Raw genomic sequence first — 14,407 nt, 5'->3', positions numbered from 1 at the left:
CCAAAAACCCTCCCAAAAAACCAAACATACCTGTGTCTGTGAGCAGCGCGCAGAGAGGTGGAGCTCCACCCTCGGATCCTCCCCTCAAATTCAGGAGACCTGTGTGTGTAAGTATCAGTCGGGAACACAAGAGGGAGTTATTGCAGCATATGGAGACAGAGATGGAGGGGGGGGAATGAGAAGGTACTTTCAGAAAATGGGGCAACCTCAAGAGCCGAAAAATGAGACCAATGTGCAAGTGGGAAAAACTGCAGTACCTCTAGGCGCCACTTGCGGCTCCCATGTTTAAATGCCCGACTTTACATCATTAAAAAGCATGTTTCCATTGCAAATCCAGTTTGGCCTCTGTTGATACTTTTCTTCACAACAACTCGGAATGGGGTGACTTAAAAAACACCAACAACACCAACAACAAAAAACCTCTTTGACCAGGATAGCTGAGTTATAGTTGTGAGGCCTTATTTTTTTTTAAGATGTCCCGATACAAATCGCTTTCATGGAAATCTTCAAGGCATCATCATAGACAATATAAAACACTATCTTCCGGGTCTGAAAAAATGAAGCCAGTGCTAAAGTAAGTGAACATAACATTTAAATATATCACAAAGTGCTTCACAACAGAAATGCTAAAACTTAAATATACAAGTTAGCCAAAAGCAATCTTATAAAAAAAAGTAACTGCTTTTTAAAAGGGATCACTGAGCCCACAGAACTCAGGCTGGGGGCTCAGTTAGCTACAGTGTGACACGTGAGTACTTATAAGACTTAGTCAGAAGCCTCGCAGCATCATTTTGAACAACCTGCAGACGTTCCAAAGACGCTTTGTGAGCACAAGTGAACAATGAATTATAATAACTGAGGTGTGATGAAATAAAAGCATGAATAACAATTTACATGTCAGAGTGTGACACACTGGAAGTTAACTTAGTGATAAAAGCAAGAGCAAACCAGAAATCTTTAACATGAGCATCCCGAGTGAGGATAAGTCAGGAGTTACTCTAAGGCTCATGACAGAAGATTTGGCAAAAGTGAAAAAAATCCATTGGGGACACAAAGACTTCAGTTTTTTTTCTTCATTAAGTTGGAGAAAATTGTAAGTGTTTCAACTTTTAATGGAGTCTAAGCGGGTATAATAGATATGTAGCTAATAAATATCTTTAAAAAGAAATACAATTTAATGTCATTTGCATAGCAGTGATAAGAATTGTGCTTAAAATGTGTGGAAGAGAGAGCAGATAGCAGAAACCATAAACGTCCCAAAATAGAAACTTGTGGCACACCGTAGGCAAGAGAAGTGGAAAAGGACCTGAACTTAGAAGCAGCAACAGAAAAGGTTAACTCAGATAGAACCACAACTCTTTCTAAAATCATAGCAATAAAAAGTAATTTTGAGATTGGGCTGTAAGTGCTAAGAAGAGAAGAGTCAAGCTAAAGTGCCGTAAAGCTGCATTTTTATCTGAAGGCCACCAGACGGCGACAGTTGCAGTTACAAAAATACTTCTGGTCCTATACAAGTCTATGGGCTGTTTGTTTGACTAATGTAAAGACTCCTGATGAGATTATGGGCTCATATGGGCTTTTGTAAAATTATGTTATATTTTGACTCAAAAATCAGGATTATTCTCGGTCCAGTCTTTGGGTAAAGACTTGTGACTCTCTAAGACAGAGAGCATGAATGAGCTCTCTGTCTTAGCCTTGCAATAGACTAGCAACCTGTCCAGAACATATCTCTCCCCAGATTGGATAATTGGCAGAAAATTGATAGACGGAGTCTTATTACTAGTCTGGCCTAGTTGAAATTAATGAATTAATGAATGCAATTACTTAAAAATCTGACACAATGCTGTGATAATCCATCGTTCTGTTCCTCTTACTGACTGTAATTGCCCCAGTGGTTTTAGATAATAGCTGACTAGATGGATGAAAATATGTGGATCTGTGTTCATTCAAACTCAGCCTGGCTCTCACTCAAAAGGAGTTCTGTCTTTAGGTTTATTTCCCAGCAGAGTGAATAATACATTCTGCAGCCTGGTTTCTTAAACCGAAAGGGTCACAACCAAAGTGGGTCACAGTTCAGGACAGGAGAAGTGGACTATTTTAATGAGCCTGGATCCCACGCTGAGAGGATTACTGTCTTGTCTTTTAGGTTGTAAAGGTTTTTAAAGCTCAGCTAGCAGACAGCAGATCAAACCAGTCTAATTTCACACTTTTTGCTAAACTTAATGAAGCTGATGACAGGAAAAAATCTTTTAAAAACAAAAAAACTGGGAAAAGTTCAGTAACATCACTATTAACTGAGATATATTTTAGCAGGAGTATCACAAACTGATTCACTGTCTATTTGCTCAGGAGCATGAAGAACTCTTGGGCAAAGATAAAGGGTCATGTGGGCGGAGGAGTCCAGATTTACCCTGTTTCAGACTGATGGGCACATCAGAGAGGTAGAAGACGTGACGCGCCCATCACGCCATCATCCTCAATCCTATTTTTTTTTTAACCACACAGCTTTTTTTGGTAAATGTAACATTTTTTTCTGACTGCACTAAAAGTTTCACTAATCTATATTCAGAAATCAAAGCAACAATCAAAATTGAGTTACCATATTTGCGTTATATGCAGTTTTACAAATCAAAACAGATGTTGTGCGTTTCGTTTTCACTTTTACAAAAACAATTTACACAACTCTGCACGCCGGGGATTTGTCATAGTGCAAACTCAGTTGTTTTTCCCTGCTGGAGTCAATCAAAGGACTGGGACAAACTGTGGTGTTGTGGGAGGAGAAGTGCTCGAATAAAGACAAAAAGTACAAATAACGGCAAAAGATTATCTTTAATACAAAAGAGATTCGCTGAAAAATAAACTCAATTCAGTCTTCTGCCGCTGCTCGCAGTAAAGCAGGCAACATGTCGTACAAATATTTCATATAAATCTATCCAAAGGACCTGAAATGTGGGCGGTTTTCTGAGATTGTACAGCTACATAACTGTATTGCACAAGTTAGAGAACAGGAACCACCTGGTTCCAAGCTAAACAGCACGGAGCTGGAAGAGATAGAGGATTGGGACTGATTTAACCCCGAAAGCAACTAAAACAACAAAAACAGAAAGAAGAAAGAAGAAGGAAGAGACTCAAACCCTGCTTCTTATGCAGTCACCACTTTACAATGTTTATAAATGAACATGTAAAGAAAACAGAAAGTTGCCATGTGTGTTCGTGCTTGCACTTGTATTGGTTTCTGCTTGCATGGGGACAATCTACTACAAGAGAAGAAAAAGTGCAGCACATTATGCACCTATGCAGGGAAGATAAATGACTCACTGTTTTGATACCGGAGTAAAAATAAAGTTAATGGAAGGAAGCTTAAAACCTTGTGTGGGCTCTGGTGTAAACCTTGGCCTGAGCCATTCGCCCATTTCCAGTATGAAAACAATAATTGAGTGACACATTCATTTTGTATTCATGAACAGGTTGCATAAGAAGGAAGAGAAAGAAAAGATGAGTGCTGGGGAAAATTAGCGACAGAAGGAGATTTAGAAGGTCGGGATTCTTTCGCTCAGACAGGAGGTGGATAATTAACAACCTGCAGGGTTTTTTCCTGTTCTCTGGGCAGTTTGCCTGAAATATCATGGCATTTTTAACAAAACTTGACAAAACACAGCTCAGGTGTGGTGGTGTGTGTGTGTGGGATAGACTAGAGCTCGATCAGTCATTTATTATGGTAAGTGTTCTCTCTCCGGCATTGGCTCATATAATATACCACACTATTAACACACTTTGCTTGTGTGTGTGTTGTGCGTGTGTGTTGTGCGTGTGTGTGTGTGTGTGTGTGTTCCATGTCTAAAGGCAACTCTTCAAATGTTTAGGGGAACTTTTAAGATATTTGATATTTCTTTGCCAAAACATGCAACTTGATGCTGAGACCAGATGCTGCCTTTGCTCGGGGACACCTTAGAGTCTTTGTGTGTGTGTGTGTGTGTGTGTGTGTGTGTGTGTGTGTGTGTGTGTGTGTGTGTGTGTGTGCATGTGTGTGAAAGTGAAGTGAAGTGTGACTTACAGAGAAGAAAGTACATCATAAAACACAGGCATTGATAGCAGTGATCAAAGATGGGAAAATGAATGTAAGACAATCAAGGATACTGTTAATAAGGAACTACAACTCTAACATTCTAATATTATGCTAATGCACAGTAACTGAACCACTTTTTACAAGCAAGATATGCAGAAGATCATCTCCGAACACAAAAACCCCCATTAATCCTTGGACCAGATGGGCGACAGCAGCACCTGTCAGCTGAGAACAGGAAACTGGGCTCACCAATATTGGACAACTGAAGATTGGAAAAACGTTGTTTGATCCAATAAGGTTCAGTTCCTGCTGCTATATTCAGATGGTAGGGCTTTGTGCAAACAATATGAAAACAAGGATCCATCCACGCTTGTATCAAAAGTTGATGTAATAATGTAGGAGATGTTGTCTTGGCACTCTTTGGGCCCCTTAACACCAGTTAAGCATCATCTAAACACCACAGCTTGCTTGAGTATTGTCACCGTCCATGTCCACCACAGTATACCCATTTTCTAATGGCTGCTCCCATCATGATAAAACATCATGCCCAAAAACTCAAATCATCTTAAACTGATTTCTTTAAGACGACGGTGAGTTCACTGTACTCAAATGGCCCCCACAGTCACCACATATCAATCCAGTAGAGCACCTTTGGGATGTGGTGGAACGGGAGATTGACATCATGGCAGCAACTGTGTGATGCTGTTTTGTCAATATGGACCAATATCTCAGGTGAATTTTTCCACCACATTTTTGAATCTGTGCCATGAAGAATTAAAGCAGTTCTGAAGGTAAAATGGGGTCCAAGGCAGTACTAGCAAGGTGCACCTATGCTTCTCGATAAAATTAATAGACTTGAGTTCCAGCTTGAGGCCCAGCTATCCCACCTTACAAGTGCTTTCCTCTCAAAGTCCTGAGAAAATAAAGATGGGCAACATCTGCCGGATCAGCGCTCAAAGTGATGAGTGATGGGAAGGGAAATTGCAGAGGAGGAAGGATGGGATGGGATGAGAGGAAATGAGCGTACTTTTTTTTTTTTCCAAAATGGTAAGAAAGTTGAAGAAATGGAAGAAACGTGCTCATGCAAGGGGACATTTTGGTCATCAGTGTTGTCTATTTTTTCCATGTTCAGCTTAATAAACTGCCATGTGAAAGGAGATTGGTGCTTGCTTTTACAAAAAAACAAGTAAGAAAACATTGAAGCACAGGTATACACTTTTAGAGCTGCATGCGTGCAAAAATTTACATAAATGGCTTACGGGTCACATGCACCTCTTTGCTCTTTCTCTTTCTATGTTATTTTGTCACTCACTGAAACACACACACACACACACACACACACACACACACACACACACACACACACACACACACACACACGCGTAGGCGCTGCTTGTTTCCCAAACACAATTTCACACTTTCAGACGAGGACTGTTCTGCTCTCATTTTAACTCTTCCTCTCCATCACTGTGACAAAGGTCACGCTCCACACACAATGGCTGCTGGCAGCTGCTCGCCTGACTCACTGCCACCAGTTGACCCTGCAGCTGATCAGATAATTTAACTTTGTTAAAAGACTTCTAAGCAAAACATAGTCTGCTTCTGCTTTTGCACAAAGGCAGGAGCTGGACTCTGTCACTAGCAGACACGGAGCATCGCTTTATCTCACCGAGCAAACATTTACGATAACATAAAATACTCGAACATGTGATCGATGACACGTACAGGACACTGCAGTTCAACAGTGTGACGTGCTGTCACAGTTTTGCTGCTGGTTGGCTTTCAGTCACTTGTGTTGTAGCCTGGAGTCTGTAAAAACAAACAAGACTTGTTTGTGAGTTTAAAAGAAGGAAATGCGTTACATGTCAAGTTAACATCAGATTTCTTTCAGTGAAACTTTCCTCTGATCTTTTCTTTAGCTACGGTGATACATTTTCTCAGAAAATGATTCTGATTCAAAATCTATTTTTACACAAGTGGCTGCTGAAAACCTTCCCAAAATACTAAACAAGCTAAAACTGAATTTAGCACATAATGTGGAGAGGGCTAGAGAAATTGAAAGTGAATGTTCCCCTCAAGATACAGTCATGATTTTTAATCAGTGTATGACTACATTGCAAAGAAGAAACAGTAAAGTAGGCATACTTAAAGAAAATAAATGCACCATCAAAAAGATTAACAGTACTGTATGCATCAACGAATGCACAAAGCTCTTCACTATGCATTAACACAAGCTCCATCACCCACTGTTTTTTAGACCTTCCTTTAACAGATTCCTTTATCTCCACCCAAACCAGTACAACTAGTACAACAGCTCCGTGGTGTCGCATCTTCTTTTGAAAAACAACACTGAGCTTGGGAAGACAGCGAGGGCCTCGGTATGAAAGAGCCAATTGTAAAGTTGAACTAATTAGGAGGCCACGACTGAGAATCTGAGACAAAAAGTGGGGTCAGAAGGTCAAACTGAACCAAGAAAGTAAGTGAGTTAGATATGAATCAGCTATTGTTGTCTGCAGAGTGGTCTAATTTCATGTTTACAACTGGGTTTCGTGAAAATTATTCACATTTTGATGCTCTCCATGAACCAGAAGTTGTATTCTGATAACTGTTGTATCCTTAGTTCTACTCCAAAGTAAATTTTGGTGCACCTCAGCAGCACTTTAATCTACTAAAATATTAACAGAAGCAAAACTTAAATGCAACATTTTCACTTGAACGTTATTTCCTCTGCCAAGGAGGTTATTTGATTATTTGAGAGGCAGAGTCTGGCACAGCTAAGGCGTCATGGAGTCCATCCTAATCTAGATCCAGGAATTTTTGGAAGCTTTCTTTGCCATTTTGCAATACATCTTCACAATATATCATCTTCATGTTCTTAAGAAAATATGACAAACTAATCCAGATCCAGATATCCTGGATCCAGGGATTTGTTTCACTTTAAAAGAAATTTCCAGCCTTGGCAGAGCATGCGGCCCTGGACCGTTTTTTTTAAATGTAAGCCATGCCCAAAGCAGATTCAAAGATCGCATTCAGCTCTTGTGCGGTCAACCAAATGTTGGTGGTCTGCTGTTGTTTTGATTCCTTAAGTCACAAATTTTGCCTCTCTCTTGTCACTCAGCAGCGTGTGTTTGGCACAGAGTGGTTTGTATTATTTATATGAGGGAATTAGTGAGAGCTGCTGGGACTCCATCAGACAAATGAGTGACTGACCACAGCTATGAGCTAAACAGCACTGTGTATTGTAAAGCTGATCCTCAATAATCTGGGAGTAATTTGATTTAGTTTTTTATTTTAAAAAAATGTCACTGTGTTGCCTCGTCAAACTGTCATTTTATTGCGCTGACTGTGCCATCGCTGCTCGGGATTTGTCTTAAATGTGATAAACGGCTGTGTGGTTGGCAGGATTTGGATGTGAATGCAGGACTCGGGAGACAGGGAATGAACTCCAAATTCAGTCCTGTTGCTGGTATTTCACAGGAAAAGAGCAAAACAAAAAATCAGAGCAGGGAGACACACAACCATGAGAGAGAACATGAAGAAGGGAAATGGGCAACACAGACAATTTATACAAATGTAATGAGGTGACGGGTACACAGCTATGCAATGCGATACTGCACATTTTGGTATCAATATGATACCAAGTAAATACAGGGTTAGTATTGCCAATACCAATACCGAGCCAAAAGGTTCAGATATTTTTCATGTTCATGTTTGAGGTATATCAATTCACACACAATTCAGTGAGCTATATGAACTTAGAGGATAGAAACAAAGCATCGATTCTACCACGCTAATATTGGTCCCATCCCAATACCACCATTAGTAACAATACTAACGATATTTGGATCAATCTGCCTGCCTCTAGGAAACACAAAGAGTTGGCGACACAAAGAGAACAAATCAGGACAAACGAGACAAAGAAAATTAAACTGGAAAGCACAAGGCACAAAAGGCCAGCAAATTAGAACAGGAAGTAACTAAACAGATGACAGACATGTGAAATTGATGTGGAAAGACAGAAAGACAAGACTATTCAAACATAGTGAACCTATCATCTAAAGCAAAGAACTTTGGGTAAAAATGCACCAGAAAATATGAAACATTATAAACAGAAGACCAAAATCATAAATTGTGACAAACAAACTCTTGTTTCAAGACCCGAGGACCATGACATTAAAGGTTCTCTGACATTTGGGTCATAATATAGATGCAGGCATCTGTTCGCTATGTAATGGTGCAGTGGGGACCCATTTAAGGATGATGTCAGCCAGTATAAGTTCAAGCTTCTTTGTTGCATGACGCTCTGTCCGGTCCCTCAGTGTTAGTCCATGTTTATAGTGTTAACATGGGTTAACATTAGAAAAAAAATGATGAAGCTTCAAAACAGGATTTCTCTAACCAAAGGGTGACATCACACTGTGACCATCATCTATATACAGTCTGCGGTCTCTGCGCTTACCACATAGATTCCAGGAGCTTTGACAACAGCAGTGTTCAGAAACCTGAGAATGAAAAGGGACTGCTATATATGCTCTTTGTGAAAGAGTCTTTCATTTTGTTTTCCTGGTCTAGTCTGGCCTGTTTGTTTCCCCGGCTCCGTGAAGCAGAATGAGACACAAGGGAAGTAACATTAGTCAAGTTCCAACACATTCAATGTATTTAAAATGCTAATGTTTAGATTAATGATTGAAGAGTATTTTGCTGGTTTTCTTGGTTGGGGACAGGCGAAATGTGGCTGGCAATGACACTGTAAGTTGCTGACTAATGTAGTAGTAAAAGCATCTGTTTTTATGATGTGAAACATTGTGGAAATGCCCCACTTGTTACAAAAAATGTTGATTTTTGTACACGTTATTATTTTTTGCCCTATTAAAGCCAATAATAGCAAGCGCCGCTCTTATGCAATAATTTAATAGGTTCGCTTCATTTCTAAAGGTTGTGCAAATGCTAAATAGCTCAGTTATAATTTGATTTCCCCACTCTCTCTTTCTTTCCCGTCCCACTTCTGTGTCTGTCTTTTGCTACAGGAACGAATCACTGCCATGAGTGGAGCTGAAGTGGCACTTCACTCCAAAAACAAGCAAATCCTCCCACCCTTTGGTGCTGGTGTTAAAAGAAGAGTTGTTTACGGTCCAGATTCAGGTCACAAATCACTGCTGATGTATGAAAACCTTATGTACATTTGTACAGCTATCCATGTGAAAACTATTAAACCTAACCAAAGGATTACAGACTCACTTAAGAACTGACGCTATCTTCGCTCTTATGAAACACTTTTGAATCTAGTTGGATAAACTCGGAGACTCTTGGCAGTCTTGGCGGAATTTTTTCTTTTCCTTATTGAAATCTTGACAATAATGTTTCCACCAGACATGGAGGATATATTTCTGTTATGAAACAGCTACGGTCAAACTGCAAAATTGATTAACCCACAAACAGTCTCTTATTTTTGTATTAGTTACTACAGAATTGCACAAACCCTGTGCAGATGCCAAACCTTCTTCTTTTTCTTTTTTGAAACGTTTTCTAAGGTCAAACTCAGGCAAAAACTATTTCAGATATTCCTTATGTTGTGCAGGAGTCAGTGACAAACACTGACTTTCAAAACTGGAAAACATCACAGACAAACAAATACATGACCCCTCCCACAACAAACTGCCTCGAGACGCGTTTTAAATCTAGCACGGCGGGAGTAAGTGGACAGCAAACAAAATGCAGACGCACAGGAATGTTTGCTGTGACTCGTTAGTGACACACTATTTGTTGTCGTGCAGCACTGCAGTGCACTTACTGTTAAACACTTTGCACGTGTTGGTGGAGGGGTTTAGGGTAAGGGACAGAGAGAAAGGTTTTGTTGTGTGGCCGAGAGGGTGTTCTCCTTTCCTTTCCTCTCTTCCCTGAAAAGCCCACCCGTCACTCTCCCGGTCTCCCTCCCTCTCCTCTCCCAACACCCTTGTTGCTCCTAACGTCTTTCCTGTGCAGGGGAACGATCTGTTCCCACAATGTGCAGGACATGTGCAGGACATTTTTCAAACACGCACACAGACCGCCAAGTCATTGTGAATATTAATTATTAAAAGGAGATCACATTTCAGTAATAAACTCGCCCTCTTCTTTGAAATAAGATTGTTTGTTTCTGTGGTTTTAAGCTGTTTTTTGCAGATTTGAAACTCTCGGGTTTGTTATTGCTTCATGCTCTTTTCCAGAGAACTTCCTACAGCACTACAAAGGCTTGCGTCATCACACATCAACAAGTCCAAGGAGGACAGGTGTCCCATATCTAATGAACAACAAACTGAAAGTTTGTTGTTCATTAGAACAACAAACTTTTGTTGTTCAAACTTTGCCCAGAGCTCCCACTAATTAGTAACTCAGATCTGCACTCACATAAGTCTGAGTGAAGCTAAAAATTTGGTCAGTTACAGATTTTAGTGCTTTAGTAAGTTGATATCTCCCACCAGTGTTTGTTATGTAAGCTCCTGGCAAAGCCCACAAAATACCCTGGAAAAACACAAAGTTTGGAATAAACCTTTCGTGTGCACCAAGGAGCAAGCAGGAACACAAAGCTCGTTTCCTGTTTGTGTCACACTCAGACCCCTCCCCTCCATTTCCTTCCCCGGGGTTTGATTGTGAACCTGCACCTGCAACTTAAGGCCAGCACAAACGCTTTTAGCTGGACTCAGCTGGAGACTGAATTCATCTGCAGCACAACAACATATGGAGAAACAATATAGCCCCTGCTTGAAAATATGTTTGTTTTTCACTGATCCATGGTGGTACACAATGGAAGGTCCAGAATGCCCTCAGATTCCTTTGCATTCTTCCCGGTTAGTGTAGACAATGTACATTTGGTCACTACAATGAATATAGCCATCTTATTATGTAGAAGAATGTGAGGAATGTGAGCAGCGGTCCTACTTTCTTCAAAGTATAAAGATTCTGGGTCACAGTGACGAATGTGGCCAAAGAAAAATGTGCATTAATACAACAAATCTTTTTAACTTTTTTTATTTGAAAATGCTGTAGCATAAAACAAAATGAATCCAGCTTATTACGTTCAACATCACAAGAAACAAACACACTAATATATCAGCATCACTGATAAATATATTTTTTAATTTCCAGACTCTGGTATAATACATTGCATGAATATGCTTTGCATCTCTTTCAAGAGTATGACAGCAATAAGGAAAATCATAATCAGCCCACTTTAAATACTGTTATTGGTCTCTTTTTAAAAATATTTTTTCTGGCTTTATTTGATACAGTAAAGAGTGCCAGGAAACTAGAGAGGGGAAGACACGTGGCAAAGGGCCGGGGTCAAACCCTTGCCTGCCACTTTTAGCCATGTAACATACTGTCACCTGTTCTTTCCAGTGAGCTAAACTGGCATCACTGTTACTGGACTCCAAATTATTTTATTCTTGAGCTCCACAATGCATCACAATGACTCCTGCAATTTCTCTCTTTGCAAAACAATCTCCACAAGACAGTTTCACACACTCCAAAAATTTTATTTTTGCAGTTTGGAAGTCAGAGATAGGACCACCAGGGCCCTGCTTCCGACTGTCACCGAGTCGACAAGGCACCAAACCCTCTGTGGTCCCTCCTGTGGTTGGTAAGCTCACAGGAGAGTAGACCTATGCTACTTCACTCTACTATGCCTGGTGGGGCCTCATGGGCTAAGGCCCACCCACCAGGTGCTCGCTCAGAAGCCCGGGCCTTTGCTTCTGGGTGGGACCCTGGTTACACTGTCCTGGGCAGAGTAGACTGGTCCCTTGGTCTAACGGTCATTGTGTTTGGGGGTTTTGAACCACTTTTTGTCTGGCTCCTCACCCAGGACCAAATTGCCTTGGGAGACCCCACTAGGAGCAAACTGCCCCAGATGGGACCACTGAAACAAACCCCTCATCCACCAAAGGTGGTGCTTCACAAAGGGGATCTGTTGTGCTTAGCATAAAAGCAAAGATGTTGATTTACGTTTTTACCCTCACCTATTGTCACGAACTCTGTGTAATGACCCAAAAAATTTGATTTGGGGCCCAAGTGATGGAAATGAACTTCCTACAAAATGGCTGGGCTCTCTTTTAAAGATAGGGTGAAGAGCTCTGTCATCTGGACTAAAGAGGCTACTCCTCAAAGAAGACAGGTAATGTGGTTCAGGCATCTGAATAAGATGCCTCCTGTGAGTTTCTGCAGAGCCTACAACATAACCTACACAAGTGGCCAGAGCTGTTAACAGCATTCATGCTTGTCCGTGGTGAATTCTTTGTTAAATACCTTGTGGCTGTGAATCTGTGGTTTTCTAGCAGCCATTTGTTTCTATCTTGCCAGCCAAGATAGAAACAAATGAAATGCTGGGACTCTTTCCCCCCCTCTTGGGTCCCTTCTCTTTGTTGTGCTCAGTTTTTGTATCTGATTCAAACATAATTGTCCCACAAGTTTTTCCAGTTCTCTGAACAGTCTCTCGTGTCTGTTCTGATAGGTTTGGCAAGCTTGCTGCAGGAATTTGCTGACATGTCAGAGACTTTGGTTATTATTATTTATATATAGGTAATGAGTATTATTCTTTCACTGATTAACTGAAAAACTGAAACAATGAAGTAGCTGGAGATGCATAGGAGGAATCAACAACACTGATGAGGAAGGCCCATGCGAGGTTAGTGTGTACGTTATGTCCTAGGGTCTCACAGGGGTTTGCATTTACAACGTACCTACAGAGGTATAAATCCCATGTGAGGGTTTGTGAGATCCCCCACACCACCTGAAACCAAAGAAACAAAAGTTTTACTTGTTCTGGCTGCTGACAGTTTGTTTCTTTTTTAAATTTGCTGTCACACTCATAATTCTGACCATATAGCAACAGCAATGGACTCCCCTTCACAGAGTTAAAAAAAAAAGAAGAAAAAAAGATTTATTTACTGAAAACTAGTGTTTACTGATATCCGTTTTTTTTTTAAATTATAAATGTAATTCCTAACTTTAATATTGTCCATGTGAAATATTTAAGACTGTTGGAGTATGCAATCTGATATCCAGGTAATGTGATTAACATAATGAGTGTGCGTGTGTGATAAGAGACAATGAACAAACAGGAGAATCCACTTTAAGTGTGACTTATTTGTACAGACTGACACCGGCTGATGCTGGTTTGAAACGCAGTATTTCACTCAGTCAAACAGTTGTTTTAGCTTAAAGGCCAAAGTTCTGCTGCAGGCAGGTGAGAGAACTTGAACTCACTCCTGTTTAAAAGGTGTGATCAAGTCTGCTCTGCACAATAGTGTAGCTGTCACAAAATCCCTTCACTTACCTAATGGTTCACCATTTCCCCTCGACCACTCCATTTGGGAACCACTGACATAGACAGGGTCCCTGGCTGTTTGCTCTTAAAGCATGAAGGGAGTTCATTTTCATGTTCACCAAAGGAACTGGGGTTTGTTTGTTTGTTTTTCCATTTTAAGTGCTGATTGTTTGCTTTTGTTCTTCTCACTAACATTACTAAGGAACCGTTTGTAATTTGGGTTCAAAAGAGCCTATTTTAAACATTAAAGCTTGATTTCTGAAAATGAACTATGGGGAGACTTTTTTTGCCTGTCCAGTTTGGATCTTTAGCCATCAGAATTGATGTCTGAAGGCCAAGAAAGATGCCAAGTGGATTTACTTTACCAAGTGGATCATCGTGGACTTGCCATCTTGGTCCATTTGATTGACCTTTATTATAATTATGTATTTATTTGATTTGATTTTCGGTTGTTACAGATGGGACAGACATGACTGGGGGATAGGACAGGGAGAAAGAATGAAAGAAAGAGAGGGAGAGAAAGAAAAACAGAGGGGAGAAGAGATGGTGAGAAAGGGGGGAAGAGAAAAAAAAAAGAAAAACAAAACACCTCGATCACCTGTATGGAGATAAGAAAAAACAGAAGAGAAAACAAACAAAAAGGAGCAACATAAAAAATACAATACCATCACAATAAACTAGCTAACAGTAGATAACAGTAGATACTAAATATTACATGTTATTGTGCAGCACGCAAGATCGACATAATAGAATAGTCCAGACTGCTGGACTAATCTTTATTTCAAAACATGACTATATTCTGCATAGCTCCTCTGAAGCTCTTTGAGGTCAGAGTTCAGTGAGTCTACAGGTTGTTTTTAGAGTATCTGTGTCACTGTGACTGATTCATAATCCCATGTAGTAAATTCAGTTTTAGTTAAAAACACTCTGAAAACAGAAAATTCCTCAGAATCCTATTTAGTTTGAACATGTAGCAAAGCACACACACCATACACTCACTACAGACATTTATTCCCTCCCACTAAATCCAGTGCCACATC

The 14,407-nt window shown here is 40.3% G+C and overlaps 1 long non-coding RNA gene across 1 annotated transcript; it reads left to right on the top strand.

Annotated features, from left to right (window-relative positions):
• Positions 1–847: 847 nt before the first annotated feature.
• LOC146514511 (uncharacterized) lies at positions 848–13,926 on the top strand. Its single transcript, XR_014875395.1, has 2 exons — positions 848–3,993; positions 4,040–13,926. It is a non-coding gene; the product is annotated as an uncharacterized LOC146514511 (long non-coding RNA).
• Positions 13,927–14,407: the final 481 nt, after the last annotated feature.

Source organism: Neolamprologus multifasciatus, chromosome 7 (assembly GCF_963576455.1).
Source record: "Neolamprologus multifasciatus chromosome 7, fNeoMul1.2, whole genome shotgun sequence".
Classification (NCBI taxonomy): domain Eukaryota; kingdom Metazoa; phylum Chordata; class Actinopteri; order Cichliformes; family Cichlidae; genus Neolamprologus; species Neolamprologus multifasciatus.
The sequence above is the reverse complement of the archived record's forward strand: the minus strand, read 5'-3'. Positions and strand labels throughout refer to the sequence as shown.